This window comes from Pinus tabuliformis, chromosome 2_1 (genome assembly GCF_031772625.1).
Source record: "Pinus tabuliformis cultivar Carrire ecotype Pingquan chromosome 2_1, CPIR1, whole genome shotgun sequence".
Lineage (NCBI taxonomy): Eukaryota > Viridiplantae > Streptophyta > Pinopsida > Pinales > Pinaceae > Pinus > Pinus tabuliformis.
In genome coordinates this window covers 805,848,567-805,867,075 of record NC_142299.1, presented here as the reverse complement: position 1 = coordinate 805,867,075, position 18,509 = coordinate 805,848,567, and positions in this window count along the sequence as shown.

The following is an 18,509-nucleotide window of genomic DNA, read 5'->3' as shown; positions in this document are numbered from 1 at the left end:
AGCCACCACAGTGGCTTGAATAAATTCTTCCTGTAAGGAAATGTTAGAATCAAATGGGTCCATCCTCCTGCGTGGATTTCAGAGGTGTCATGTCTACTTATCAGCCTTCTCGCCTATCTGTGAAATAGGTAAGAAAAAGCGATGGGACCCACTCTCCAAACGGCCACTGAAACACCACACTCTGGTAAGTCTACGGCACCAGGTCAGATGATTGTCCTACCAGGTACATTCTCATAATAAATTTCCTGTGCCAATCTGCAGGGAAAATCACGCCAGTATTAAAGTACCCTCTGATCTCCTGCAGGCACCTCAGCTCCCACGCCTAAACATGCCTGGATTTTTTTCGACTTAAGGAATGTCAACGCCACTAAAACATTAATCCTGCTTTATGAAACACCTCGTAATCTTCCCTATCCTAGAACAATAAATATTTATGAAAAAGAAGTAGAGACAGACGTCAGGCGAAAGTAACCATGAGGCCGACAGTGGACACACGTCACCTTTTATCCGTGCCAACTAATGGGAGCAGGATTCGTATATTGAAAAAGGATTTTGAAAAATAACCCGATAAGCCATTGAACAGAATCTGATAGGAAACCCTCCTAGAAAAACCAGGCGAACCAAAACCCACTATCTTTAGAGTTCTGGCCCCGCGCAACAACAGATACAGTAATAGTCGCAGCAAGACCACCACCCTAAGCCTATTCTAAAGGCAACAAATTTACAAGGTTGAGAAACAGAAAAAATGTTGATCCAACCCAACCACCATCACTCCAGTGTCTGAGAAAGAGGGATAAAATGAAAAAGCTATGTGAGAAATGGACACGCAAACTGCATTTGGCTTTGGAAGAATTTTAAACCATCATAGAACCACTGTTCATGAGGGAAGATTGTGGACTTTGGAAAACTAGACAGAATTCAACCTAAAGCCTCTACCTATAGTGTAAATGTGATAGCTCTGGAAAGATTAATATATCAGTAGCATACCATATGACCATTAGAATTGAATATAAACCTTGAAAATACAGTCATTATAGAGATTATTCTGACATTCCCTACTAAATTCTTAAAACAATCTACCAGAGCTAATAAAAAAGGGGAAAAACTTAGGAATGGAAATTTTTCACAGAAAATTCTACAGGAATTTACCCAAAATGTTGTAGAACAACGACGTATAGATAAAACCCCTATTCCAAACTTCCTTGGCCCAGAAAAATGTCATTTCCTGTGATTAAAAGCATAGTGTTGCGTGGTAACATACCTTTTCAATGTTGCGCTGCAGCATTATGGGTGCCAGGTCCTATTCTGGTTCATACAAAGCTGAAAAGCCTACTGGAACCTAATATAGTGTCTTCTTTTGAGGCGTCGTCGCTGGTTAACTCCTTTACCGCGCCTTCGACCCTCACGACTCTTTGTGCTGAAGCATACAGAGATATTTTGGGCACCGTCAGGTGAGATGGACAGCAGAACAGGAGCCTGCCACCTCACCGAGGACACTGATTAGCTCAGTGGCGAAGCTGTGATGGATTAAGCTTCAAAAACGTTCTTTTTGCGAGGGTTTTCCCTTCCTAGAGTTGATGATTGCGAGGGTTTCCAAATAACAGGATGCCAGGATGCCTAATTACTCCAAAAGTTATATCTTTTCCCTACACATGAGGCAGAGGTTCAGAGAGTCTCTTCTCTGTGTATGAGGTGGACATTCAAAGCTCGGCTCCAGGAAAAATGTTTGCCCTGCGTTCACCCAACTGTATCCATTCGAAGATTTTTCTTTCATTTCAGCAAAGTTGTGGGTGAAGTTCTCCTCCCTTCCCGCAGCCAATACAAATAACAAATAAAATATACAAAATTGTTATGTTTGAAACCTATAAATGTAACTTGAAATTGGAGTGTGAAGTCAAAGAGGTTACGTCCAACAATTTTCTTCAATATTTTAAAACTTACAATTACCTTAGGAAATAAGGATGACTAATTAAAACAAGTAACTGAAAGTCAAACTAAATAAATTTGAAAGGATTACAATATACTTTTTTCTAATAAATATAATAAAGGTTTATAAAATCATTTTAATACCAAAAAAAACAGGTCATTGTATAAAATTTTATAAGTTTGATTAAGTAGAGAGGCTTATTTTACAATAGAGGTTGAGAGGTGTAAATGAAAAATAAATAAAAACAAAAATTAGAGTATGAGAGATATGTAAATGAAAAATTAATATAGGTGTTTAGTTTGTTTAATTAAAAGCATTATAAAACATCAATAATTTCATTTTGAGTGTCTTTACTAAAAATAAATGGTTAAAATATTTCACTCAATCTCAACCATAAAAAAAAATATTTTAGGTGGGATATAATTAAAAAACAACAATAATCTTTCTCAGTGTCAAATTTTACACTCTAAAAGAAGTTTTCAACTCAAGAGATTTGATCTCTGAGCGTGCTAAATTTGTGATGAAAATAGATCTATACTGTTTTAACTAAGTTTTGACCTCAAGAAATTTGATCCTTCTCAGCCCTTACTATATCTGTGATAAAAATGAATCTATACTGATTTAATTTCAATATTAAAATTAGTAAAATTAAAAAATTAAAAAAATTCAAATTTAATTAAGCTCATTAATCCTAAATCTCTGGACGATAAAGATTGTTTCCTTGAGGTTAAGAGCTCCCTAGTGGGTAGGTGGAGGACATTCCCTTGACAAGGAGTTTCTTGCAGGAATCAACCTGTACAATCTTCCGGTCTCTCACTCATGCAAAGAGCTGTCGACCAGTTCATCATAATTTGCATACAGTTGATGCAAATATATTTATTAGTTTGAATGTATAGACACTGTACGTATTTTTGGTTGTATCTAAGTTACCAATACAACAGAATTAGGTAACATAATATACAGGCAGACTGACCTCATTGCTGATAGAAGCATGGTTCAATCCGGTCAACGATGACCTTGGGGAACTTGGAGTGGACTTTTATGAACCTACAAACAGAAAAAATATAAAAATATAAACAACTTTACGTGCTCGCAAATAAAGTTCGATAAATTCCGCGACTTGTAACGTATGTGAGGGATAGCATCGGATGCAATGGGCCATCTTGTGGGACAATTCGTTTCCATTTTTTTAGTCTCGCCATTTGGTAATGGCATGGGACTAATTCGTTTTCATTTTTTTAGTCTCGCCATTTGGTAATGGCATGGGACTATAGTAATTAGAATGGTCGCTATTTATATTAGTTTGAGCTGGTTATGACTAAAGTTTTTAGGTTCGTGATATATTTTTTACAATGAAAATTTTTTCGCCATCTTATTTGGCCTCTTCGCGAGAGGCCAGAACCATATGTTATATTTTTTTTATTTCCTTCCCATTTTCATTTTTCCCATCAACATTTAGAATTGTTGAACTAATGCTAACATTAATTCAAGACATTAGATATCCCATGCAAATGTAAGAGGCTAAGAGGCAACCAAAGCGGGATCTATATTTAGATAACGTCAAATTAAACTCAACCTCATGCATGGTTTACACATGGCTCACCTGGCCAACGCACTGTCATTGTTGTGCTCACGCAGAGTCGCTATGGAGTCGGTTATGGCGAAGGAGAGATATTAACTAGCACACTAAACTAGCCTAAGGAGAGCTCTTAAGCTCTTAACTAGCAAACTAGCAAACCAAGTTCAGGCCGATGAAAGCTCCTAACCAGCACAAACTAGGTTCAGGCCGAGGAAAGCTCTTAACCAGCACAATAAACTGTGATAATTTCTCTTAACCAGCAAACCAAGTTCGAGCCGAGGAGAGCTCTTAATAGCTTCATACATAGCTGCATAGTTGCTTATATAGCTGCGATACAGGTAATATGGCAACTATGTTGCTTACATCGCTGCAATATAGGTAATATAACCACTATGGCAACATCAATTCGTCTGAATAAGGTAATCATGAACTAAGTTGCTGAATTTAAACATTGATGTGCAATCTATGTTTTTGGAAGCTTACCATAGTCGTTGGAAGTTTACTAGAGTCATTGTCCATCACCTAAGTAACCACCACCGCCTGGGTAACCACCACATGCACCTGAGTAAGCACCACCAACACAAGTAGCAGAAGTAGTTACTAGAGGAAGCAGTAAATCAAAAGGACATGGACGTGAGTGCAGAGCAAGAATTAGTAAAAAAGCAAGCACCAACAACAACAGTTGAACCTATTCCTCACCTGGGTAGGTCATGTTATACCAAATAAAGCGCTTAGATGGTTATGAAAGATGCAACTTTCCCAATAGTTGTCAAATTGTAAGACCTGCATTCTTGGTATTCAGCATGTGGCCCAACTAGTTGCCTTTCATGTTTCATCTTTGCCTCTCCCCAGGAATATCTACCCGACCTTCTTGTCCTTTCCTCTTCCGCATATTTGTTAATAAAAAAACCTTCTATGTCATTTCCAGTGCCCAAACGATAGATTAATCATCTACCATGGAGACTCCCACTGTGTGGAGCTTCATCTGCGGTGTTGATCACTTCCAGTGTCGTGCTCTTCCCAGCTGCATGGGTAGAAGCCAAGGTAGCAGGAGTAGTTGATGCAAAAGTTTATGGAGCAGTCATTGAAGCCAAAAATCTCCAGAATACAATTTTTTATTTTCCCTGCGAACTTTGTTTACAGATAACTACCTCATATAAAAGCATATTAGCATGCCACAACTTCATATGGCTTCATCCATGTATTTCATGGCATGTTATGGAAAATAGAGTGGCGAGGCAAGTGGAGTCATCGTATGTTGTGGAAAATAGAGCGGTGAGGCAAGTGTATCCATGTGGGCCCACATGGCCCCTTTCATCATTAAATTTAACAGGTCATCTAATTTAAAGGTGTGGATAGCTAGCATCCTGTAACTCTGAAAGCACAATATCAGGCTATTATTTCATCGACCTGTAACTCTGAAAGCACAATATCAGGCTATTGTTTCATCGAGGAGCTTCCTATTTTTCTAAAACATGGTGTGAATAGCTAGGTTTCTGTTGCACCGAAAGCATAATTTTTATGTATAGGTGACTAGAATAGGAAGTTACTACTGTTTTCCTTGAATCCTCTGTGATTGTGTTCTCATCTATAAGAAAGTTCTGCTACCAACTTGAACTATGCGTCCTCCATCCTTCGACTTTCAGGTAGACACAGGAGCCAGCTGCCACCCAAACCATCTGGGGAGAATATGCGTCCTCCATCCTTCGTATTTCATGTAGACGCAGGAGCCAACTGCCACTCGAACCATTTGGGTCATAGAAGACGGTGGAGATAACATTGCTATTCTTGAACCTATGTTGCGGGGGAGCGCCCCCCCCCCTCGAACCCGCTCCCGAACTGCGCTCCGGGCGGGAGCGGCTCGGGAGCGCGCTCCCAAAATCGCTCCCGGACGGGAGCGATTTTCGGGAGCGCGCTCCCTTAAAAAAATTTGCGCTCCCTGGTCTGTCAGGGAGCGACTTAGGGAGCGATCGCTCCCGAGCTCCCGGAGCGATTTTTAATGCCCGGGAGCGATCGGGGAGCGATCGCTCCCTGATCGCTCCCGGGCATTAAAAATCGCTCCGGGAGCGATTTCAGCCGGGCCGGGAGCGGGTCGGCGGAAAAAAAATCCGCCGGACCCGAAATTTCAAAAAAATTTAGAATTTTTTTTTTATTTTATAAGCCCAATGGGCCAAAAAAATTTCATTTCAACTTCATTGAGCAAGAGATTGAGAGCTGGAGCAAGAGCAAAGGAGCAAGGAGCAAGAGCTGAGGAGCAAGGAGCCAGAGCTGAGGAGCGAGGAGCAAGTGCCAAGGAGCGAGGAGCAAGCCTGCAGAGGTAAGTAACTTAATCATTTAGTTAGTTTAGCTGGTTAGGTAGTTAATTTGGTTAGTTTAATTTAGCTGTTTGAGTTTAAAGATCATGTATTTAAATTAAATTAATAAATTAAATGAATTAATCCCAATAAACTAAATTAATTTGCAGATTCAAGACTCAAACCCTACAAACATCAAACACCATGGACCTGGGGATATTTATTGGCATTTTCCTCTTCCTGGTCCCTTTTATGGTTATTATGGTGGTGGAGAGTAGGAAACGGAGGGGGCCTGAAACTGAAGAGGTGGATGAAGAAGCCAGAGGAAGTCAAATGGGTGAAAACCCTAGTGAGGAGGAGGTGGAGGAGGGTGAACATGACCATCAAAAAACTAAACAAGACCAAACTCCACTGTGGAAATATGTTCAAAGGGCTAAAACAGGGAGAGGGGGTCGAACCACTAAATTTCATTGCCCCCATTGCAACACTGATTACACAGGTTCATACACCCGTGCTAGAAGACACCTCTATGGGAAAAGGCCATGGGATGGAGAGAAACAAATAGGAATCAAAACTTGTGCAGCGGTGTCAACAGCAGATAGAGCCAAATACATAAAGGAAGAGGAGGAAGCCCAATACAGAACAAAAAGATCAAGGGGTTTCTTTGAACCAAGCTCACAAAGAACTCCTTCAGCATCCTCCCAAGGCAGTGGATATGGACATGGAGGCACAGGGTCATCATCTTTACGCCGTAGAACCATATCAGATTTCCTTGGTGAGGGGTGTAGGAATGATGTGGATTCAAAAGTTTACAGGTTTCTCTATGCATGTGGGATACCATTCAATGTTCTACGCTCACCTTATTGGCACGAAATGGTTTCTGCCATAAATGATGCCCCTAAAGGATACAAGAGCCCTGGGTATGACAAGGCAAGAACCGTTGGCCTTGATCATGAAAAAGCAAAAATATCACATTCTTTGAATAAAATGACAAGTTCTTGGACTGACTATGGGGTGTCCATTGTATCTGATGGATGGACAAATGTAAAAGGCAAGCCATTGATAAGTGTTCTTGCTGTGTCTGTTAGTGGTCCCATCTTTCTAGCTGCACATGATTACTCAGACAAGTTCAAGACCGCTATCAACATTGCAGAAGCATTACTTGAAACAATTGAGCGTATTGGCACATACAATGTCATCCAAGTCATCACTGATAATGCTGCTAATTGTAAGGCAGCGGGAGCAATTATTGAGGATAAATACCCCAACATATTTTGGTCTGGATGTTTGGTTCACACATTGAACCTTTTGTTGCATGATATTGTCAAAAACAAAAATGCACAATACAAATGGATTGGTGATTTGTACAAGAAAGGCAAACAAATGATAAAATTTATTACAAATCATAGCAATACCCATGGACTTTTCCGCAATCACTCGAGATTGGAGTTGCTGAAGATTGCGAAGACAAGATTTGGTAGCTATTACCTCACCTTCAGGCGCCTTGTGAAGGTAAGAGAGGCATTAGCTAGCATGGTATCAAGTCCACATTGGCAGGTATTAAAGGAAAGGGCTACAAATGTAGCTGACATGGGAGGTTTTGAAATGGTGGAGGAGGCCGCTCTTGATGGGCAGTTTTGGACAAGTGTGAGGCAGGTATTGGATTTCACCAAGCCAATTTATCACATGATTCGGTTTGCAGATACAGACAAACCAGTGATTGGCGAGGTGTATGAGCAAATGGATACCATGTTGGGGCAAATAAAAGATATTGTTCATAATAGAGATCCCAACTTGTACAAACTAATTCATGATTGTGTGTGTGAACGGTGGAATAAGCTTAATGTTCCACTACATTGCTTGGCGTATATCCTTACGCCAAAATACTACTCTTCATCTTGGTTGGGCAAACCTACAGCAGGGGGTGGGGTCAAACCCCACTTAGATCAAGAGGTAACTAGAGGATATTTGGAAGCATTAGAAAAATTGATACCTGACAGGGAGGAATGTGCAGCTGTGCGCCTTGAAATAGGCAAATACCTCAGTGGCAGTGGTTTGTATGGTAACTTCCATGCAATGGACGACAGAGATAAATTTGATACTCTCACATGGTGGGAAACATATGGCGGCCATGGACTTTTGCCAAAATTGGCAAAAAAAGTTCTTTCACGGGTTGTAAATTCTTCTTCTGCAGAGAGGTGTTGGAGCACCTACAGTTATATACATAATGTGAAAAGAAACAGACTCAACGAAAACCGAGCAAAAAGCTTGGTTTATGTGCACTACAACTTGAGGTTGTTGAGCCATTACTGTGATCGGGCTAATGAAGATCCCACATATAAAATTTGGGACAATCACCCTGAGGACGACAATTTGGAGGATGGCATTATACATATTGAAGAACTAGAAGAGGAGCTTGTAAGGGATGAAAATGAAGCAGCTGCAGCAGCCATGCCACCTCCACCTCCACCATCCAGTACTAGTAGCAGTGCTCAGGGCCCGAGTCTTGTTCCATTGCTGTCGCCATCTCCATCGACACCCTCACGTGGAGGCTCTAGTTCTGGTCGTCGGTCTGTGCGGGAGACTCCTAGAAGACCACCACGACCTACTTATACTCCTGGAGACTCTCGTGGCAAGGGCCACTTGTAGATTTACAGTTTACTTGTCTTTTTTAGTTTCTATTAGACTTTAGTTTTCATAACTGTTGAGTTTTGAGTCCTTGACTCTTGACTCTTGACTCTTTCATATCATTATGACATTATGATATTTTTTGTAAACATTATATCACTGTGACAATGAAAATTTGAAGTTTGAAGTTGGGCCTTGGCAATTATAACTCATTGGTAATGATTGTGAATTATGAATATGATGCTTTGTGAAAGACTAAAGTTGTTTCATTTCATCTCATTATTCATGTTTCATTTTATAAATTTTTAACATTTCATATCATGTTAACAGTTAGAAGTTAGGACTTAGAAATATCTTCGATATTACTTCTTGTAATGGTTAAACTTGGCTTACAAGTACAACTTTGGTGATCAATGATGATAAATGTTATTGAATTTTCAATTCTGAAAGCTTGAAGTTGAAACTTTAATATTGAATTTGATGAATCATGATTTATAAGACTCAATATGTTGCAGTTGTAATATGTATTTTACTAACTTGTGGACATGGTTGATGACGATTATAATTTCTAGATGATTGATGTGATATGGTTCAATGATCAATTTATGTTTTTTTATGTTTTTTTATGTTTTTTATGTCTATTTCATCATTCTACATGTTTTTGTTGACATATATGTATCAAAAATTAAAAAATATAAAATATATATATATTTTTAAAAAATCGCTCCCGGATTCGCTCCCAAACCGGGAGCTTCTGAAAATGGTCGCTCCCTCTCCCGCTCCCAAGTAACATTGTCTTGAACCATAAAACTAATTAGCACCAACCAACCTCTCCCCACCTCAGATTTTGATGACTATGCTCGTCATGGTGGTAAGCAGCCTAGTTGTCCTAGATATATGCTCCCTACGCTATGTAGAAAAAGCTTCAAATGGAATTTTAGCATACTTGTGCATACCTTAAATGGAATTTTAGCATCCCTGTCACTTCTACTAGAACTGCGGCGCCATCAAATTTTTGCTATGTATGTTGGCTATGCTCCAACTATAGGAGGATACTAATCCAGGAACCAGACAAAATTTTGTTCTTACCTTACGCGCCAGTCTTTATCTCAATATATACCCAGGGTTGAAGTATCTGCAAGTATGCCTATAGGGATTGTTGTCATATCGTTGTGACACACTTGAATCTTATTCCCTAGCAACAAGGGCAGTAAGGGCATGCATTGCAAAATTTGTGTTCCCATAAGGTACATTTGATCCATAATCACGTGCTATTGACCTCGAATAAGTAGCAAGGAGGGAATTTACCTTGTAAGAATCTATTACGGAGGATCAGATAGTTCTAGATGTCGTATTGTTGCAAATTATAAAATTTGTTCCAGATTTGAAGCAATATTTGTCTGCAAGATTTAATTTGAGGTTAGGAATGAAGCCACATAAACTTCTCTTTTTAAAAATTGACTTGCCTGCCTCATGATCTCCAGAAATTTGGGATCTTATTCTCTAGTTTCCGATTTTATGGAAAGTCTTTGTTTGTTTCTACAAGAATTCCATTGGCTCTCCGGTTCGGGATTTTAGGTTACACCTTATTAGCAGTGCTCTTCTTTGTCTCATTTTCCCTCTTCCAAGGGTCAACTAGATTTATTCCTTCTCTTTTTCCTTTCTGAAATTCATCATTGGCTGAAACTAAAGTGCTGCTTTTCCTTTCTGAAATTCATCTTTCGCTGAAACTGGAGTGCTTCTTGGCATTCTTATCTTAAACTTTTTTAGCAAGTTGAAACAACTGGAGTGTCGCTTGGCATTCTTATCTTGAACTTGTTTAGAAAGTTGAAATAATTGGAGTGTTGCTTGGCATTCTTATATTGAACCTATTTACCAACTTGAAACAAGGAGATACATGACTTACTTCGACCCACTTCCTGGAAAACTTGGTACTTGAATTTCTGATTTTAGAAATCTAACAACTGCATCCTGCTATTTTGTCCGCTACCTCCAAGATTACCTTGTCTGGTAGAGGTTTTCTTATATCTATTTCTAGTATGAGTCAATATTATGAGTCCATATTATGATGTGTTGGGAGCTAATCTTCTTCAAGTGGTGACTTTTTATTATCCATTTTCTTTGGATTTTGTTATAGACCCATTTCATGGATATTTTCTTATTCTGCTAGAGTTTCTTCTATGATTTCCACTGAAACTCTATGATTTCCACTTCTTCCAGTGGGTGGGACAACTTATTCTACAGGTGTTGTGCATGCAAATGATAGCGAAAAGTATGGGAGACACAGAAAAAAGAGTTTCTTCTATGATTTCCACTTCTTCCAGTGGGTGGGACAACTTATTCTACAGGTGTTGTGCATGCAAATGATAGCGAAAAGTATGGGAGACACAGAAAAAGAGCATCCCTACCTCGACAAGTGGTCACGGGGATAGTGTACTTTTCCATGTGTCCCTTTTTTTTACCATGTGTTTTCTTATTAGTCGCTGGACGAGTGGTCACGGGGATAGTGTACTTTTCCATCTGTCCCTTTTTTTACCATCTGTTTTCTTATTAGTCCCTGCCCAACTTTGGGCAGGGACTCTTGTAATCGAAATGCTTTCTATCGAAACTCTTGTAATCGAAATGCTTTGGAGAAAGCGGAGACATTAAAAAAATCTGAGATTTAAATGTAATTTAGCCAAATTTTTGTTATACATGTGTTTCTCGCTTTTTATATCGAGATTTAAATGTAATTTAGCCAAACTTTTGTTGTACATGTGTTTCTCGCTTTTTCTCGCCCTCTTCTCAGGCTATTAAAGACTGCCACTGTTTTCTGTTATCTGCCACTGTTTTATTTTAACCACTCAATTTTGTTAACTGCCACTGTTTTATTTTAACCACTCAATTTTGTTAACTGCCACTGTTTTATTTTAACCACTCAATTTTTTTTTGTTTTATTTTAACCACTCAATTTTTTTTTTTTAGTTCGTATTTGGCCTCTTCCCAAGGTCGATGGCGTGCCACTGTTTTCTGTTAACTGCCACTGTTTTATTTTAACCACTCAATTTTGTAACTGCCACTGTTTTATTTTAAACACTCAATTTTTTTTAGTTCGTATTTGGCCTCTTCCCGAAGTCGATGGCCGGAAACTTTGGCTTTGGCCTCTTCCCAAAGTCGATGGCCAGGAAACTTTGGCTTAAAATTAGATTTGTTGGTTTTTTTTTAATTTTATGGCATAATGGAGTAATGCTGGGTTGAAATTAATTGTTGCATGCAGGTTGATCTATTGTATTAACCGCTGCATGCAAGCTAATCTGTTGTATTAACGGCTGCATGCACGCTGAGATCTGTTCTCAATGCATGCATTGCAGGCTGCTGATGTGCTAGTTTGTTGTTTCCTGTTCTGCCTGACACATTTATTCTTCTTGTTCTGTCTGACACGTTTCTTCCACCGCTTCAAAATTTTTCTATATGGCAGCCTGCCAACAGTCAGGCTTCATTGGCAGGCTTCATTGGCAAAATTTTTCTATATGGCAGACTGCCAACAGTCAGGGTTCATTGGAATTTTTGGAAGCTTCTTTGGAATTTTGAGGAATACTGTCCTATTGTTGGAACTCTGAAGCATTGTTGTTCATTGCTGGAACTCTGAAGCTTTGTCCTGAAGCTTTTTTGTCCTATTGTTGGAACTCTGAAGCGTGTCCTATTGCTTGGAGCTCTGAAAAAACGGTACAATTCTATACAAATTATGTTCTATATGTAATAGATTTTCTATACAAATTATGCTCAGTCTAATAGGTTAAAAACTATATCATCAAATTTTCTTACCCTGGTTAGCTCAATTTTCCTGTTGCTGGCTCAATTTTTCTGTTGTTGTATGCTGGCTATATCTTTTCTGTGTAATTTTTCTATCGCTGTATCTTTTCTGTGTAATTTTTCTATTCCTGTATCCTGGCTGTATCCTTCCGCCCTGTGTCCTTACATACAAATTCGTCTTGACATTTCTTTTGGAACTACACAGACACAACTTCATAGCTTCTTCGCTAGAGAGCAGCTCAGACGGCAACGAACATGTATGCCTCCCTGTGGTGGTGGTCCTATTTCCCTCTACCCTTAAATGCAAGAAAATCAATCTCCTAAACAAGGAGAAGACAAAATACCAAAGGAAGTGCAGGACAATTGAAAGGCAGTTCAATTCACAAGAAGCGGACAACCTTTGAAAAGAAAGGAATTTATAAATAATCGCGACAATTATGTTAATACAACGCAAAAATGAAAGATATAAGTGGTTTCCTGTAACATATAGAAATCTTGGATGAAAAATGCAAGACAAGGTTAAGATGAAATTAAAACTACAAAATGATGCAAAAAAGAACAAAGATAGATTAAAACTATCGAAAAAACAGCACTTGAATCTTGCCTGGAAAATGCAAGGAAGATCTTAACATGGACTAAATTTGCCTGAATCTAAATCACAAAAAAAAATACAGAGTACAAAGAAACGTTCTGCGTACCTCTAGCAAATAGAATGTATGCGTTCATATATCTTCACTAGTTCAAGAAGAAAATTTCAGAAGGTAACCGAGCTACTCCTGATAGCCAGGTGAAGGGATTAATTTGAGTGTTATAAAGGATATTCCATTGTAAATTTAAAATTTGTAATACTCGCAGAATGAGGAAGGGTAGCTTTGCTACAACGATAATCAGAAGCATCTTGTCAAATAAAAACACTTGATCCAAGATTTAATGCGACAGTCAGTATAGCAAATGCCCATTAACAACCAAACTTCTTCGCCGAAGGGATACATTCCAGTGTTGCACACCGGCTCGATTCCATTGCAATTGTCTTAGAATGGGGAAGATCATGTTTTCTAGAGTGATAATCAGAAGGATGAAAATATTTTGAAACAACTATGCCTATTGTGGTTTTGAAGTCTCACCACGTGGTTGTCTTCGTCGTCGGAGTCTTCCTCCCAACACGTGGTTGTCTTCGTCAGAGGAATGAAGACAAGTTTTATTTTCTTGGCCACGTGATTGTTCGTTTCTGCCCTTCATGGACGCGTGTTCACAATTGATGAAGGCAGATCACATTGATACATGGGAACAAATGCAAATCTAAAATTAATTTGATACATGGGAACAAATGCAAATCTAAAATTAATTTTAAAAATTAATCTTTTAAGTATAAAAGTAAAGTTTAATTTCATTAAAAATTCAATTTAATATCAAGCGTTGGGGGTACTTATAGTCAATTGAAAGACATATGTTTCGGGGGTCTATGCGCCTTACGAACGTCGCCGCATGCACTGTACTCCTCAAGCCCAAAGCACTTTATCAAGCCCAAAGCACTTTATGAATCCGATCTGATTCTATGGGTACTCGGCTGCTAGCGTCCAGAGCGATAGCTTCTTATTCGCTTACGCTCTAAGTGGTTCTTTTTCTTTTCTATAATTGGATGTGTCCCGCTATTTTGAAGAAAAAGAATAAGGTTGTGCCCATATATAAACTATCTCAATGAAGAAAGCCTAAGCCTATTGATACAAACTAGTATTAGCCCCGGTTAGCGCTCGAATACATTTTCATTCTTACCTGGCCATTTCCACCTTTCCCCACTATACCTTCAAGATCATTTGATATTGGTTTATAGGTTGAGCGAGATGGACGGGAGCAAAGCCAAGCCTAATAGTTGGGGATCAAAGCCAAGCAACTGAGTCAATTAGCTTGGTGGAATTGGACCTAAAGAAGCCACTCAGGTTCGTTATCGATTAGGTATAAGGGTTATCCCTATCTGCACAGGAGGACCAGGTTTGATGTGTGCCCTATCACCTCACTTGAGGAACGACATTGAGGCACGTAGTTAAGTTGCATACGAGAGTTTGGGAATCCACCACACTATTCTGCCCGGTTATCTATCTGTTGTACGTACCTCTCCTCTCGCCTCTGCCCCCTGCTTGCTCTGCTGCTAGATTTGCTCTTGGATTTGCCTTTGTTCGGTCAACTACTCAACCCGCATCTATATACGCTGCTGGGTAAGCAACAAAATCTCGATCCGAATATTATTTTCAAATGAATGTGGGAAGCACCATAGCTAGCTCGATCATAGGAAGGTTGTGCTTTAACTTGATGAACTAGCTGTATGTTTACCACCTTAACTATTGGCTATGATGTGGCTTTTGGTAGCTTTATGTTTCGTTGTTATGAATATATATCAGGCTATCAATATGCTAGAAGGTATGCTAGATGAGATAGTGATGGATCAACAAAAGCAAATAACTCATATGCTTACTCAATTGAATCAACTTATGCTGGATGAGCTTTCTTTTTTTATGCCTCAATAGGGAGGTGTTTAATGCATTTTTTAGCTCTACAATCCATAGAATAGGATAGGTACCTCTCGACAATAGTGATTGCCTAGTTGACTAGAGCTTGTTATTAGTGCTTCTTGCAGTAGATAACAAGATGAGAATTGTTGTAACAACTGAGTGAACCACACTAATCGTAATAGGATGAGGATCCCTAGCCGTCACCTGAAAACACAGAGTTCTGGGACCCACTCTAAGCTTACCCCAGACCATCATCATACTGCCCGAAGGCATCGTGAATGAAGGTCCAGTGCGTAAGTGAGAATACCCCTCATTATTTCTTTCCTCTTCTCCGTCAAGGAAAGTGTTCACCTGGAAAATGCTAACTAATTTATTGCTTCTTAGTTTTATGGATTTCATGCTTAACTATGGTGGCTATTCTTATGGCTTAGCTGTGTTTGATGGTTTGATGAATGACTCTGCTTGCTTTTCATCATGCTAGCTTCCTTCTATTTTATAGCTACTGGAAACCATTGAAATGTTATTTGGTATTGTTCTAGTATCTGCTGCTAGCTCGCTGAAATGGGTAAACTTATTAGTGACTGTCGTTACTTTTCGTGAGAAGTATGCAAGGGAAATGTTTGAGATATGAGAAACCTTATTTTTCATTTGGGCACATGGGCAGGACGCAGTTGACGTGCATAGAAGAACTTGTAACATTTAAGAAAATATATAGCACCACACCCTCAATTACATTGGAATCTGAAGCTCCCCCGATTCCCTTATCTCTTTATATACAGGGTCCAACTTATTTGTGAGTGCCCTTATTTTTCATGGCAGCATGGATGCCAAAGAGTCCTTGGAAACAGTCTAATCAGGGCTAGGCAAGAGTGTTTGACACATTCATTCACTTTGGTTTCAACAGATCAGAACAATTTTCTGTTGAACATTGGATGGAAATGCATATTGTAACATGAAAATGAAGAACAAGGCATATTGAATAGAAACCTTAGAGATTGAGGCCTTAAAACCCTCTAAATTGAATCCATAAGAGGGTACATTTCCTTTTGTTTGAGTTCTTATAAGACACCATGATATTTACAACTAGTCAGAAATCTGCATTATATTACATATGTCATGCTTGTAGATCAGAAATATAACACTGGTCCTTAGATTTATATACTAATAAATCATATTTTTGGGTTTTGCATGTCTTTCTACTAAAACAATCCACTGGCCACTTGTTGAAGATTTACTGGAACATGCTGCAACAGGTTAATATACATTGACATCTGCAGTTTAACAGGTACACAATATACATGTTACATTTATAGTTCCATTGACATAATAGGCATAAGCATCGTCATGTATACATCATCTCAAAAACAGGAATTGGCTTTTGTATTAGAAAAGAATAACTTGTTCCGAATAAACCATTTTTCATATGTGATTGGAGACTGTTTGTTTGATAGTTTACAACTTTTACTACATTGTACATATACATCAATAGAATTAAGAAAAGGAACAATTCAGTACTTTAGAAAATGTTTAGCAGAAAAGGATAAGGAAGCAATTATGTCTTATCAAAATGAGCTCCATGAAGAGTCGTTAAAAGAAATGCACAACATCAGTAGTCGTGATTTGTATTTAGCAAAAATGTCTAGATCAACTTCGATTGAAATACCTCTAGAATCTCGAGGACTATGGGGGGACATTTTTTGCATACACTGGTTGTCAAATTGGTTGAAAATTCCAATTAGAATTTGGTCCAAAGAAAAAAGGAAAATGTATTTTCACTTTAATTCAACAATAGCAACCAATACTTATGACATACTATTTCATGATGAGCATCCTATAAATGGCCATTTTGAGCCGTTGCTTCACAAAAAAGACCCTATCATGGATTCTGCCTTTTGGCTTCAAGTGAACACTGCATATGAACAAATTAACCTACCTATCTTTGAACATCAAACATTTAGAACCATGATGAACCTTGATAGGGTGCCCATGTTCAATAGCATATATGGTGAGAGTGCATTTGAAACAATTTGTTATCTTCTAGATAATGAATATAGTGTGCCATGCCTTCGACTTATCATTGCACAAACATTTTGCAATGCAGTTGTTAAAAATGACCCATTTGCAAATAGGTGCATAATAGAGCATATATACTTTAGTTGTATAGAAAAGTACAAAACAATAACTACTTGGCAGGAATACATAAAACAGTTAGCGTTTCCCTATAACAGAGGAAACATTGAAGGTGATCTATTTGTCTTTTCTTGGTTAGTGAAAATGCTAAACATAGATCTTGTCATTTGGTCTGCAGTTACAATGTCCATATTGAGGAAAATATCTAGTTCTGAAACATTACTTAGAACTTTTAACATATTGCAATTTGAAACAAGCACAGGTCATGTCTACTATGAACCCTTACAAGAAAAAGGCAAAATTGAAAACCAAATAACAACTGAACTTGGGGCAACCAAATTCAAAGCATCTGAAGCAATAGTTGATCTTGATCCAACCAAATCCAAAGCGTCTGAGGCAATAGTTAATCTTGAAACAATAGTCGATCTTGGTGCAACCTAGTTCAAAGCGTCTCGTAGCTTAAACAAGGATAGGAAAACTCTATCTTTGCGTCTTGTTAAAGACATTATTCGAAGGAAGTTGAAAACACAGAAAATCCAACTTGCCTATAACACAACAACCATGAAACAACAACTTCTTCTAGAAGATTTAGAACATCAATCCACAAAAACATCTCATGTTTCAACTGGCATTAATGCTAGCGATAGTGCCACCATTGAGTCAATGCATTGTTTGAAAAACAAATGTGCAAACAAGTCTAAACCAATAAATCAACTAAATGCGCACAAATTCAAACCGTCTTCTTCCCTAAAGAAGAAAAAGAAGAACTTGTCTTTACATCTTGTTAAAGACGTTATTCGAAAAAACTCGAAAACACATAAAATAAAACTTGCATACAACACAACAACAATGAAACAACAACTAGTGGTAGAAGATTTGTGTCAGTCACGATCAGGAAAAAGACCAAGAAACAGGTCAACAGAAATATCGTTATCTGAACAAAAATATCGAGAACATATAAATGATACCCCTATCTTTCATTGTTCAATATGTGAAAGAACTTTCTTTAGAAGAGATGTTTTGCCAATGAAACAAGTGAGCCAAAAAAAACATGCAGGAAACATTAGCAAACCGCTAGACTGTTCCCATGAAATTGAAAAGCCGATATTTAAAAATGTCAAAAATAGCAGTTGCTTCATTTGTAGACTTTGCAAAAAATCATTTTCAGATGACACAATTCCTAAATATGCAGTTCCTGCAAAAATTAGACGAAATAAAGGCACTACAACACTTAGGCAACTTACTGAACTAGAAGAAAGACTAGTGGCATTACGATTGCCATTTTTGCAAATAAAGGAAATGGCCTGTCGACATAAAATACCACAACTAGGTCTAACTAGAGGAGTGATCAATGTGCCAACTAACATATGTAGAATTCAATTTGCATTGCCTCGTAACATAAAAGACACTGACACAGTGGCAGTTGTGCTAAAAAAACATTTAAAATTCAAAAGTGCCTATGCATTTGGTCGGGTTCGAGTTCACATAGTCATGAAAGCATTAAAACAATTATGCAAAACAACGCTTTACAAATTAGAAAATGCTAGCATAGACGACAATTGGAAACAAGTGTTCATAGAAAACCAAGAAGCATACAACAATACATCTGACATTGAAGACATTGAAAATGATGATCAGGATATTGATCAACC